At 27.4% G+C, this 13423-nt stretch overlaps 1 long non-coding RNA gene across 3 annotated transcripts; it reads right to left on the bottom strand.

Moving 5' to 3' along the window:
- Positions 1 to 6464: 6464 nt before the first annotated feature.
- On the bottom strand, positions 6465 to 8457 carry LOC126895858 (uncharacterized). 3 transcript variants are annotated; one of them, XR_007701729.1, is made up of 4 exons: positions 8197 to 8457; positions 7673 to 7942; positions 7369 to 7459; positions 6465 to 7301 (listed from the first exon to the last, which is right to left on the bottom strand). It is a non-coding gene; the product is annotated as an uncharacterized LOC126895858 (long non-coding RNA). The 3 variants fall into 3 exon arrangements; XR_007701730.1 differs by having other exon boundaries at positions 8279 to 8457; XR_007701731.1 differs by lacking the exon at positions 8197 to 8457 and adding an exon at positions 8014 to 8100.
- Positions 8458 to 13423: the final 4966 nt, after the last annotated feature.

Raw genomic sequence — 13423 nt, 5'->3', positions numbered from 1 at the left:
TAGTGTTCTGCACATTAATGCGCCACTATTGCAGTTGCGTTTATTTAACACTAACTCCATGCGTTTACTTACAAACCAATAACAGACCGTAAAAACGGAACCAATAAGCGCGGAGAGTAAAGAGATGGATCGTAGAATATCGGACTGTATTTTTACGGAAAAATATCATTGATTCCAAAAATTTGACTAATCGAATTCGTAATTTATCAAGCATGAATTTATCAATGAAATTTTGTATAAAATAGATTCCTGTGATAATAAAATTCATTATTATTACAATATATTCTATTTACTATCAATAAAATATATTGTATATAAAATTCTTCGTGGATTATAAAAAATCTTTAATGGGAAATGATTATTTTTTTTTNAAAATGTAAAAAATAAAATCTAGAATTTTCACACAAAAATAGCATTTGATAGTCATTTTCATCTTGAAGATAAAATAAAGTACAAAATTCTTTTTGTATAATAAAGTATATTACATAAGATTTAATTTAAAATATGTATAAAAGTGTCAGTATTTCCGGTACACTTTCAAAAGTTAAGTTGAAAAAGTAATTGTTTTGTAAAAATGTTGTCATTTTGAATCCCCCCCATAGGCAGGTAAAGGATCAGATTTATAAAAAAAATATACAAAATAATAGGTAAGTACCTCTCGAATCTATATAAAAAAAATTATATTCATTTGGTCATTTATAAAAAAGTTATGGCGGTTTTAAGTAAAAAAAATTGAAAATGTGTCGAAACTAAGCGATTCTTAAATTTGTAATTTTTTTGGAGATTTCCCCCATTTATGGGGAACAAGGAAAATTTTTTCATTTATTGAGGGTAATGTATTCAACTAGATATGATTTGTGATCTTTTGACGTATCGTTGAAAGAAATCAGTTCAGTGAGAGCTGAGAAATAGTAGTAACAGACATAGAAAAAAAACACATCATAGTAAAATTAATACTTCCAGCTTCGCATCGAAGTTAAAACAGTATATTATGCTCTTATCATAATTGAAATGTAAACAAACGGCCTCAATTTCTTATCAGTTCAGGACCGCGAAAACACAAGGGCCTCAAATATGAATGTCCTATCCATGTTTATAAGATCTATGGTCATAACGCATTCACCCCACCCCACGCCTTGCTCATTACACGCCAGCAATACTATTCCTATAAAAATTTATTTTTAGTTATCATACCCGTACACGCGTGCTTGTCATCAATATTATATATATATAAACAAATTTTTATTTTGACTGACCAATACCGCCCGCGTCTAATGTGCCTTACGTATATATATTTATATATTCCTACCACCGTTTATACTTCAGGTATAACGTTAGTCCGACCCGCCCGCCCACAAAACACGGCTATACTTCCAGGCACGGCGCCAAGGGAGGGCAAGGTGGGGCTCGAGCCCCCCAGAAGACCGTCCAGCCCCTTCGCCAGCCCCCCCTATTGAAAAATATTTATGAAATAACAATAACTATCAAAAAGTCACATTACATTATTTTTAAAAGAACTTTATAATAGAAATTACGAAATCTACTTATTAAATATTTGGTAGGTTATCACCAGTTTTTATTTTAAAAATATTATTTTTGCTGGTATTGGTACAAGATTTTCAACCATTTACAACATGGTGCATTATTAGGTATAGTGTGAAATATCAAAATTTAGTTTATTTGATATATTTGCTACTACTCAATAAATTCAAAAATTAATTGAATGTATTATTAATCATAGTCATTGAATTAATGAAATTAATAACATTTTCATGATGAATGAACAACATTCAGATAGAATAACATTTTTAGTTTTTTATAGATAAACCTTATAGTATTGCCTAATGAGAAAAATTATTTCCTAAAATTTCAATCAAATATATTTTAATATATTTCTAATATTTTCATTTGTAAAGTGAGAAAAAATATTTTATTCATTTATTATTACATTTATTGAGTACTAATTATTGGATGAAAATAAAGAAACAAAGGTTAAATTTGAGTTAAATCAATTCATCTGTTCAATACTAAATACAATTATTTTAATTTATATTTATAAAATATAAGTTAAAGAAGCTTAATCATTCAGTCACTAAGGTATGTAAAATTAAAGAAACTTGTCTGTTATTATACATTTTCTTATATTAGATAGAAATATTTGACAGTATTCTTCAACAAATTTTAACTATTTAAAACTTTGTACATACTATTTATTTATATTTTATTTAAATGGTCCGAGTACTTTCTGAAACACTTTAGCCCATGGAATAAAAATATTTGCCCCGCTCTGCCCCCCCTAGAAAAAATTGCTAGTGCCGTGCCTGTATACTTCGTGCATGATACGTTTACGTACTTAAGTCGCTCTACATGTATATGTATATTATTATAATATACATATATATATTCTAATTATTATTAAAAATATATATTAACACACTTTATTCTTATTTAAAAATATAGAACTCATTCATTCCGATTACAAAGGATGAATCGTCATTCAGTCATTTTTCGTCACTACCTCCATGTTCCGGGAGTGGGTGTAATTTACGCGTCTGCTGCTTTCCTTGGATGTGGTAGACGCTTCTCAAACTCCCCTCCCCGGAATCAAATCCTGATTTACCGTTACCGTTACAACCATGATATTGATAGTAACTACTATCATAACATGGAACTAAAAAGTAAAAAATAAATATAGTTTAAAAAACTAAAAAAACACGCTTTTAAAACACATCGAACTAAAAAGTTTAAAATAATTATTAAAATAAGCTTAAAATAATTATGAATAAAAAATACTAGTATTATTATGATAAAAGCGCGCGTGCTTTGTGCCATATTTTTCGTATATTGAGGGCCCGACGCTTTTATTACAATAATACTAGTATTTTTTATTCATAATTATTTTAAGCCTATTTTAAACTTTTTAGTTTTTTAAACTACATTTATTTATGACGATATTAGCAAGCATATAGCCTTTATTATCAATGGTAATAAGAGGACGGCCTAAAAGACGGACCATCCGTGACAGACTTCCAAAAACTTCCAGAAATTTACAATATATTCCAAAAAGTTCCAGAAAATTATAATACACATAATATGATCTGGTGGGAATATATTATATCCATACCATATACTATGGTCGGGATGGGTTAATTATATATAGGGTTTCCTGACCTACTGAACACTCTGTATATTTAAATAAGGTAGATATATTATAATAACTACCTACGCATAAGCCATTGCCCGTCTGCTGCATCGTGTTTGCATTGCCGTCCGACCTTCTCGAAATTTCTATTTGGAGCTACCTGTGAGTCAATTTCTTTCCGCTGCTGTACTACCCGTCTAGTAATATTTACTGTATGTTTTCCCCGCTAAGACTGTTACATCTCTGTCTACAGATTTTTATTATCATCTTTTTATACACGTAGTATGCATGAAGCACGTTGTGCAATTGATACACAGCCTTTACTTATTTATAGGGTTACTTAATTGAGCGTTTAGTCTCCTCTTTAACTTATTATATATTTCTATTTTACTTATAATAATAAGTTATTTTAAGTAATTAAAAGTTATAAGTAATTTTAATAATATCATTAATGAAGTATATTTCAGTCATAAAACCATCAGTTATTAAAAAAATTTTATTATTAAAACAATTAATCGTTTATGATTTTTACAAATTGTAAATTGTGTTGATATTTGATGTGGTTTATTAATATACCTCATTATTTTGTATAAATTATTCCTGGACGATATTTGTTTAGACTGTCATTAAATTACTGTTATTTTACTCAGACAAAGGTTCAATACGAATAAAAAAAATTCCCACTATTAAAAAATTTCATTATTTTTATTAAAAAACTATTCAATGTCGAATTTAACTTGCTTACGCCATACAAATAAACGATACATTCGATTAAATGTGATGGCTAGATTATAATTATTACAATAGGAATAATAAGTAAATAATATATACATATTCACAAAATTGTCTTTTTACACAACAAGTGTTCCATGACGGTCTATTTCAATGATCTGAATATCGTGATGGGTTGTTGTTTTTGAAAACTTTAAATATAGAACTAAAATCAAAAGAGTATCTATTTTAGAAGTGTAAAATTTCGTTGAATACGATCAACTGACGATGCTCACGATCATATAAGTAAAAATATATTTTTCATTTTTCAGATAAGTCATTTTATTTAGGACAAAAAAGTAGGACACTTTGCGTACAATTTTTTTTATGGACGACTAATCCAACTCCCGCTTTTTAACTTTTGAATGTTTAATGAACTCGGTACGGCTATGTTTTTCATGACCCAGCAACAGTCGTCTTCCAATAGGGGACCCTTAAATGCGCAGATTGAAATTCCGAACTAACGTATTCACTAGCAGTTAAATAACTAGCCTTAGTGTACGCTCTACACTCGGAATCCAGCCATAGCTTCTCGGAATTTTCAACTGCGATTTTTTTTGAAATTGTCTTTAGGGGCAGCTGATCGTAAGTACAGTCAATTTTTCGCACGCGATATACCAATTGTTCGTAAACTACAACCGATACCATGTCTCTCTACTCGAACTGAGTTATGTACATACTAGAGTCGTTCTCTAAATTTTAGTAGTAAGTATTGTTTATTTAAAAAGCTAAAAGGTAGTGTTGTTAGAAATACAACTTTGTTGTATCTCCAATTGACATTGATACAACAGGTTTAAAATATTTTATTCGAGTATTTTGTAAAAAAGCACGTTCTTCATTATTTAAGCTAGTAAGCAGTTCAATTTTTAGTATTCATAAAAAAGCTCATAACAAAGACACATATGGACACGCATGCATAGGGTATTTTAATAAAAAAATCTAACTAAAGTATTTGTAAATTCAATATATAATAATTTTTAACAACATTGTTTTTGATTTGGGCATGAATAATGTAATAGAACTTAATTATAACAAATAGTTTCTTAATAAATTACGACCTAAAAAAAGTATAAATTTTTTTTTTTAATTGTGTAAGTATATATCAGGTGAGAACATGGGTTAGTGTTATTAATTAACTACGTTTATTTGTAGATGAGACTAAACGCTTAATTCCTGTATAAATACGTGTAGATTTCACTTAATGTTATTTGAGCGCACAGCATATTTCAAGGGGGGGGAAGATGTTGTCATGCGACAGCGAGGCGAACACGCCACAGCGGACGGGCAATGGCTTATGCGTAGGTAGTTATTATCATATTGCAATATACATGCAGTTTCAAAATGGAAGTCGGACGACAAGGCGCAGCAGACTGGCAATAGCATATACATCAGTAGTTATTATACAGTATAACTGCGGCCCCTGACCGTCCGGCCCATGGACCGGACGGTTCGTGTTTTAGGTTATTCCGTAATAAGACACATTGTTGTGAGTTTATAAACACACTAACTGGCAATACAGAAATTATATCCATTGCTAGTGATAATTGACAATAAATACTCCGTGACTGTAACAGCGATGTCATAAAAAACTAAAACATAAATATAGTTTAAAAAAACTAAAAAACATCGAACTAATAAGTTAAAAATAATTTTTAAAATTAACTTAAAACAATAATGAACGAAAAATACTAGTATTATTGTTTTAAGCTTATTTGTAACTTTTTAGTTCGATATGCTTTAAAAGTGTGTTCTTCAGTTTTTTTTAACTGTATTTATTACATTTTAACTTAACCACAAAATTACAATACAAATCTGACATAAAAACAGTGCTACCATACAACATCAAGTACAAGTCTATACATACTCCCCCGTTGAAGGGACTCTTCAACAATTATGTATATATAACTTATTTATGTATAATTTAAACAATATACTTTTATGTGTCGACATTTAATACACCCAAAGAAAAACCTCAATAAATTTTGATAGAGAAATTTTAAAGGGTTTATGATAATGTTTTATTTAACAAAATAATTATTGTTCAAGACATGAAAAAAAATTATCATATTAATAAATATATCATAGTTTCAATAGTAATGATATATATCAAATTAAACAATGAATTTATTATATAGATCGAGGTTTTTGTCTGGGTGTAAATATTAATCAATGACGGAGAAGTAAAGCAAGTAACGAAGTATCATATGAGAAAATCATCGAGCCTGTATTGTCGTGAATCAATTAATTAATTTACATAACAGTTCGAACTGAATAAAACAGTAATGAAAAATAAAATAAATTATTTAACATTAACAACTTATTATTAAGTATTTAATAAAATCTTTAGGTTTTATATGATACTGTTATTTTCTTTAGAGAAACCAAGTATAAAATTCAACGATATAATTAACCATGCCACAAAGACAAACATCAAATAATGCAATTACCATGAGTTATTAATATTTAACTTGTTAAATATTTTTAAATAATCATAAACTCAAAGTTTAATATTTTTCACTTATAAATAATTATTATGCTAAAAATTTTCCCAAGCAAAATATAAAAGAAATTACAGCTATGACTGGTGCTAGAGCTAAATAAACAGTTTTTATTTAATTATGCATTGATACACGTTATTCAGTTAAGGTATGTGATTTTACAGAGCCCGTTTCATTTTAATTTTATGACATATAAAAACTAATTTAAAGATTCACAAATGGTGTTTTATTAATTATTTACTAATTGTGTATAAAATAAATAAATAATTTAAAAAATGATCTATAATAATGATTGATCTATTAAAATTAAACTCCAATTGATTTCCACATGAAAAAATAAAAATAAAAATAAAAGAGTTTATTTATTTCATTACTGAACTACTTAGTTATTAGCAAAATTAATAAAAACTTTAAATTTAGACCTTGTATGTTAACATAACAAACTTGATGTAAATTAAATCCATATCAAACCGATAAATAAAGAAATATTCTAAGATTTAAAATCAATAATCCAGAGTACGTGTAATATACTAAAAATATTGGAGTATTTACTATACTGTTGGGATTTTAAAAACATCTCAGTTTTATATGATAAAGGTATTTCTTTTAAGAAGCCAGTAGCTTGAATTAACTAAAAATATTATAAACTTGAAGTTTTCTACTTAAGAAAAATGAGTATGTTACAAAATTCAGTGTGATTTTTCATACAGGGAATAACAAAAAACAAAATATTATTCGAAAATAATATTAAAGTACGATTGATGGAAAAGTCTGCAGGCGTTTACAATGAACTCCGAGAGCAAACAAAACGCTGTTCTTCACTCTGTGTCTGACAACAAGACGTCACCGGAAGAGAACAAAAACAATGACTGTATATATAAATATGCGATCTAAAAGTAAAGAATGAAATCAGAAAACAAAAATCCAAGTGGCGTAATAACAAAATTCATACTGTACCATTTTGATGAGAAGACACCGCTTAAACGAGTGCAGCAAGATCTAGTGTACAACAGTAGCAAAAATGTTTTGAGTCCCAAGTCAGCACAGTCTGAAATCAAATCACATTAATATTAATACATTTGCTATTATACAACTGTCGAAAAATAAATATTTAATTGATGCGTGCAATTGTAATAGAATTGTTGATTACACATTTTCATAAATAATTACAATAGAAATACAAAAATGTCCATGAGTACGTATATATAAAAATTAAATAAATAATTAATATTACAATTTTAAACGAACAAAAACGAATTACCTGAGTTATAAATCTATTATCCATTAGAGCTGGCACACTTGGTCAACGGGCTGGGCTGTTATTCAAGTACAGTCTTTCAGGCTCGGTCTGTTTACAAATTACAGACCACATTAATAAATACTGCCATGACAATTATAACAATCAAAAAAAGTAAATCCTAAATACAATTTCTGTAAACAACAAATTGTCCATCATGTTCAAGATTGTAAATAAACATGTACTCTAGGCCGTTATTCTGACGCATTCATCCAGGCACAACAAATACAAAGTCTGAAAATAATAAAATAAAATTAATAGTGCCACTACCATAGTAATAATATTAATAATTAAAAAATTATTACAATTGCTGTAAAATTATTAATCATAATCATCATATTAAATAATTATAAAGGGAACATCAAATACATATGTAATGCATGTAAACAAAAAATTAAAAACAAAAAGACTAAAAAATTAAAATAATTTACAAAACGCAATTACATTAATTTATTAATTTTTTAACTCTATTTGTGTATGTTACTAACAGTCTATAATATTCCAAATTTTTTGGTAACATGTTGCTATATTAATCATAAATCTAAAAAAAGAAATGATTTTTAGTTTCACCTGAATTTAACAATCGATTTTTACAATCATAATAAAATTTTATAACACGCTCATTTGAGTAAATCTTTTTAACAATTTTTTTTTTATTGATTTTTTTAGTTAAAGTAAATTATTAAAATTAATTCAGTTTTGCATATTTCAATTGTAAAATCTTTTTAAACAACAAAAGATAATTAGAAATTATTACTATGATTTATATTTAAGTGATCTATTACGATAAAAATGCAAAAAAATAGAGCTTTTCTGATAAATTTACTGTAAATAGTGTAAGGGGGCTTTTATATCGGCCTGTTACAACAACATGGTTTGCCACTTGTATAACGACTAGCTATAGTAGCAAGAGTCACCACCACCTAGGCGAGGTGTCACACCTATCAGATATGATTACCGGACCATAGGTGGAATTTAATTTTAAGTTAATTAAAAAGTATAATCTAAGTTAATATGTCGTTATATGTATAAATTATTATAATACCTCGTGGTTTATTAAACACAATTATGACAATCAAAGTTATATGTGGTTGGTATGTAAAACATACCGTAGCCCGTGTCTAGATTAAGGAATAGGAATGAAATACACGCGAGTAATTAAGTTACTCGCGCAATAAAATAAATATTACAGTTGAAATTAATAAGGAAATTTAATTTAATTGTTAAAAAAAAAGATAATTAAGTTAAACATGGACAAAAATGCGAATGCATCAAAAACCATGTCTACAAATAAAGGCAATACAAATAAAATAAAATATTTAAACAAAATAAACAAATAATATTACAAACATCACGGACGGTATTGGAACACATCCGTTAATGTTAATCGGAAATTAATGACGAACACCAGGAGCGGATCTGGGACATTCTCTCCTTAGCGTTGGCTAGAAGAAAAGGGAAACACGTGTTCTTCACACATAAACAAAATTAAGTTAATTTACGATAAAATAGAAATTAAATAAAATAATTAATAAAATATAGTTCATTACATAAATATAATATATAAAAGAAAACGATACCCGGTCTCCGAAGTGACCCATCCGATGGTCTGGAGACTTCGCCGAAAAGACCTGGCCGTTCACCGTTGGTGGCTCTATTCTATCATTGAAAAAAAATGACAATAAAACTTTTTTATATTATTACTAATTATATATAAAATAATAATTAAAAGAAAAAAAATTGTTTTCAAATTATTACTGATTTGATTTTTAATATGTTAAAAATAATCAGTCCAAATTTTCCAAAATGATAATGTATTTAGCGTTGATAATGGTAACATTGTTTCCGAAATACGTATCCGCAACTTTTCATTAATTTTTTGTTGCTTTGAGTTGAATATTTTTAATATTTTTTAGTTTTTTAAATTAATAATATTTTTAATATAGTTTTAATTTTACTTAATTAATTAGCCATAAGTGATTAATTTTTATTATACAACTTTTCAATTTTCACCTATTTTTTTGGTTCTTTAAGGTTGATGAAAAATTTTTGATAAAGATTTATGAAAGTTTATAGTAAAAAAAATTGAATATATTACCATAACTTTTAGCTCAATTACAAGTTTAAAATTGACATCTAGGCCAGTCAACAAAGGAAAAATTGCGGAAAAAATTTTGTTTTTTTAAAAGTTGAATTNAATCCCAACCAAATTTTGTTTTTTTAAAAGTTAAATTAAAATATGTATAATGACATACTAATAGTCCTCACTGATTGGAATTGAACTTTTTTTTACAGCCTCGCAAAATTTAAAAAATATGAGCTTTTTTAATTTTCTCAAAAAATATATAACTTACAAAAAAAAGTTTCGTACAAAAGTTGTTTGAAAGACAATTATAAACAAAAAAATTATCTTATATTTTTTCATTTAAACAAATATTTTTCGAGTTACATTACATTTAATATGAGTACTAAAATTTATATTCCATTTTTTTCATTTTACGGTTACTTTTTATCATGTTATACTTACATTAGACACAATGTTATAAATGCATATATATGTATGTGTGAGTTTACTTATTTATTGTATCAAAGAAGTGAAGTGTATATTAATATACAAACGATAGAGTAGGTAATTGATTTGACGCTATATTGTTTAAACCCAACTAAACACCCAAAGAAAAACCTCAATCAATTTTGATAGAGAAATTTTATCAAGGGTTCATGATAATGTTTTATTAATACAAACAAAATAATTATTCTTATGAATAATTATTGTTCAAGACAAGAAAAAAAAATATCATATTGATAAATATATAATAGATTGTAATATGATTAGTAATAGATTGTTTATAGATAATATATAATAGTAATGATATATTTATCAAATTGAACAATGAATTTATTATATAGATCGAGGTTTTTCTTTGGGTGAACGCTAAATTGTACATTCCCAAACAACAATCATATTATGTCAATTGCCACCGGAATTTTATTTTTCATTGTTTTAATCCCAACTACTTGGGATCGGCCACCCTTATCCTAAGCTTCTACTTGACACGATCTCCCACATCTTCTACGCTCACACATCAGCTGTCCTCATATCGCATTCAATAACATCCCTCAATCTCATTTTTGGTCTTCCTCTACCTCTTCTTGCTTCAAAATTCATTTCTATAACTGTTCTTACAGCTTCCCATTCTTCTCTCCTCATAACATGACTAAACAATCTAAGTCTATTTTCTGTCATCTTATCTACGATTGACGATATAAGAGGAAGTATAGGTCCTCTTATATGCTCGTTCCTTACCATATCTTCTCTAGTCACTCCACTCATCCAACTAAACATTCTCATCTCTACTAAACTAATTTTCTGCTCTACTTTCTTATCAACCGCCCAACACAATGAACTATACATCATAGCTGGCCTCACAATTTCATACTGAATTTAAAAACTATAATTAGTATTTATTCATATATTATATTTTAAAATCAAAGAACTACTAATCAGGATATAATTAAAGAAATAAGAGTTGATGTTGCTTTTGGAATAATCCACCAATTTCTCTAAATGAAACACTATCTACAGATTTGCATCGAAGCGTTTCTTATGATAGTGATTTTAATCACTGTCAGATATCATCTATACTTGTCCCATCTATGCCTCGTCCACACTGTGCCTCGACCCCACTGTGCTACCGTTTTTTTTTTAATAATACACACTTAGGAATTAATCACTAATAAAATTGCACATTACAATTTTTACAGCACATATTTGTTATAGAAAAATTAGTTTTCTAATGGATCTCTTAGATGTTAAAAAATAAGTTTCGGTTAGGTAAAATTTTGTGGATGAATTGAAAAAACAGTCAACTAACAGTTTTTTGATTTGATGGAAATATTTTGTAATTATTGGATAATTAAGAAATAAAATTCTCAAAGATAAATATATATTCTAACAATAGAGAAAACTTTTCAAAAATGTACAGTTATATTAAAAACTATTAATTTTGTTACTTAATGAATGACTATTATCATTCGAGTATTAATAACATTTGTCAAATATGAGAAATTGTATCAGAAAATAATAAGCAATATGTATATTATTGTATAATAACTATAGTAGCAAATAAATGCTAATTTAAAAGAACATTTTAATTTAAATTTTACAATATTATTAATAATAATATAATTAATTTAAAAATGTAGTGTTTTTGTAGCCACTTGACCCTGACGTTGCAACATATACGATCGATTCGCCCTATTACTATTAATACAATCAATATATAATATAACTTTCGATGTATAATCAAACTATCGATGATGTCGGAGTTTTTACCGTCTCATTTTTTTAATTTAATGTCGGAGTAAAATCCGTCGTAATTTTAGTAACCTATGATATCAGATGGTCGGAGTACCAGATGTTCGTAACAATTACTACTTTGTCAAATGTCGTATGTAAATATCGGATCATTATCAGTTCGTGGCAAAGGTGTTTTCCCTTAGAAATCGTATTTTTTTATTAATTTAATTTTTTAAATTAATAAAATAAAATTAATAATTTAATTTAAAAAATTAAAGGTCAAAATTTTATTTATTTTTTCATAATAAAGTATATTTTTTAAGCTTTAATTTAAGATATATAATATATATTATTTATAATATTTATATTATTAAAGTGTCAGTATATCTGGAACTCTTTCAAAAGTTAGGGTGAAAAAGTTGTCATATTGAATCCCTTGCCGAGTCAGTTATGTGACGCAAAGAGTCGGCTGTGACAGAGGAAACTCTGTCACCCAGTACAGAAGGACTTGAGGCGCTGGTTTAGACTGGCGCCTTGGGTTTTGTTATCTGTTTATATGTTTTATTATGAGTTATTAAGCCTAGACTTTCGCAAAGTCCTCCCTCCACCTTGACGTGGAGTAGCCCGGCCAACGGACCCGTCTTTTGGGTCCAGCTAACGAGGGAGGCCACGCAGTCTTGCGATTTCTATAGATGAAGATAAAAATTATCGATAAGTTGTTATAGATACATAAGTGTAATATTCATAATTTTATGCGAAAATTAATATTGCTTGACATTTACCGAGTTATTTATTATTATTTGCAAAAGAAATTTGTTCAAATAAAAAAACACATTAATGTTTATTTTTTGATTAAATGGTTAATAAGTGAATCATTTAGTAAATCATTGAAAGTGTTTTATAAAACTATAAAAAAGGTTACATTTAAATTAATTTCATTATTATAATAAGTTTAGAATTTTTAAATTTATCAAATAAGTACAAGAATACAATTTAAAATGAGAATTTTATGGTGCGTTGTTTTTACAGTTATAGTGTATTGTTATACGTCACAAGAAGTCAATGCAATAGATGCATACTGGAAATATGTCCAAAATGATTTCTATGTTATTAAACAAGATAATGACACTACCATATCAATTAAAGCGGAAAATTTAATTGTTGAAAAGTATTATACTTTGGTGAAGAGTAGAGGTTTAAAGTATTTATTTTTAATTTCTTATTATGGGTTATTGATTTCTTTTAAAAATCCAGAGGAATCTGAAAGGGTACAATTTATTTTATTTAACTCTACAAATAAAATAAAAAATTTCATGTACAAATACTATACACCTATAGATGATTTGAATACTCCAACATCTACTTTATTCTCTGTAGATAATACACCAGAAGAATTTTGCTTAAGATTTTTTAAT

This window comes from Daktulosphaira vitifoliae, unplaced genomic scaffold, assembly GCF_025091365.1.
Source record: "Daktulosphaira vitifoliae isolate Bord-2020 unplaced genomic scaffold, ASM2509136v1 Scaffold_1, whole genome shotgun sequence".
Classification (NCBI taxonomy): Eukaryota; Metazoa; Arthropoda; class Insecta; order Hemiptera; family Phylloxeridae; genus Daktulosphaira; species Daktulosphaira vitifoliae.
Note: the sequence above shows the minus strand (reverse complement) of the source record. Positions and strands in the feature narration are given on the sequence as shown.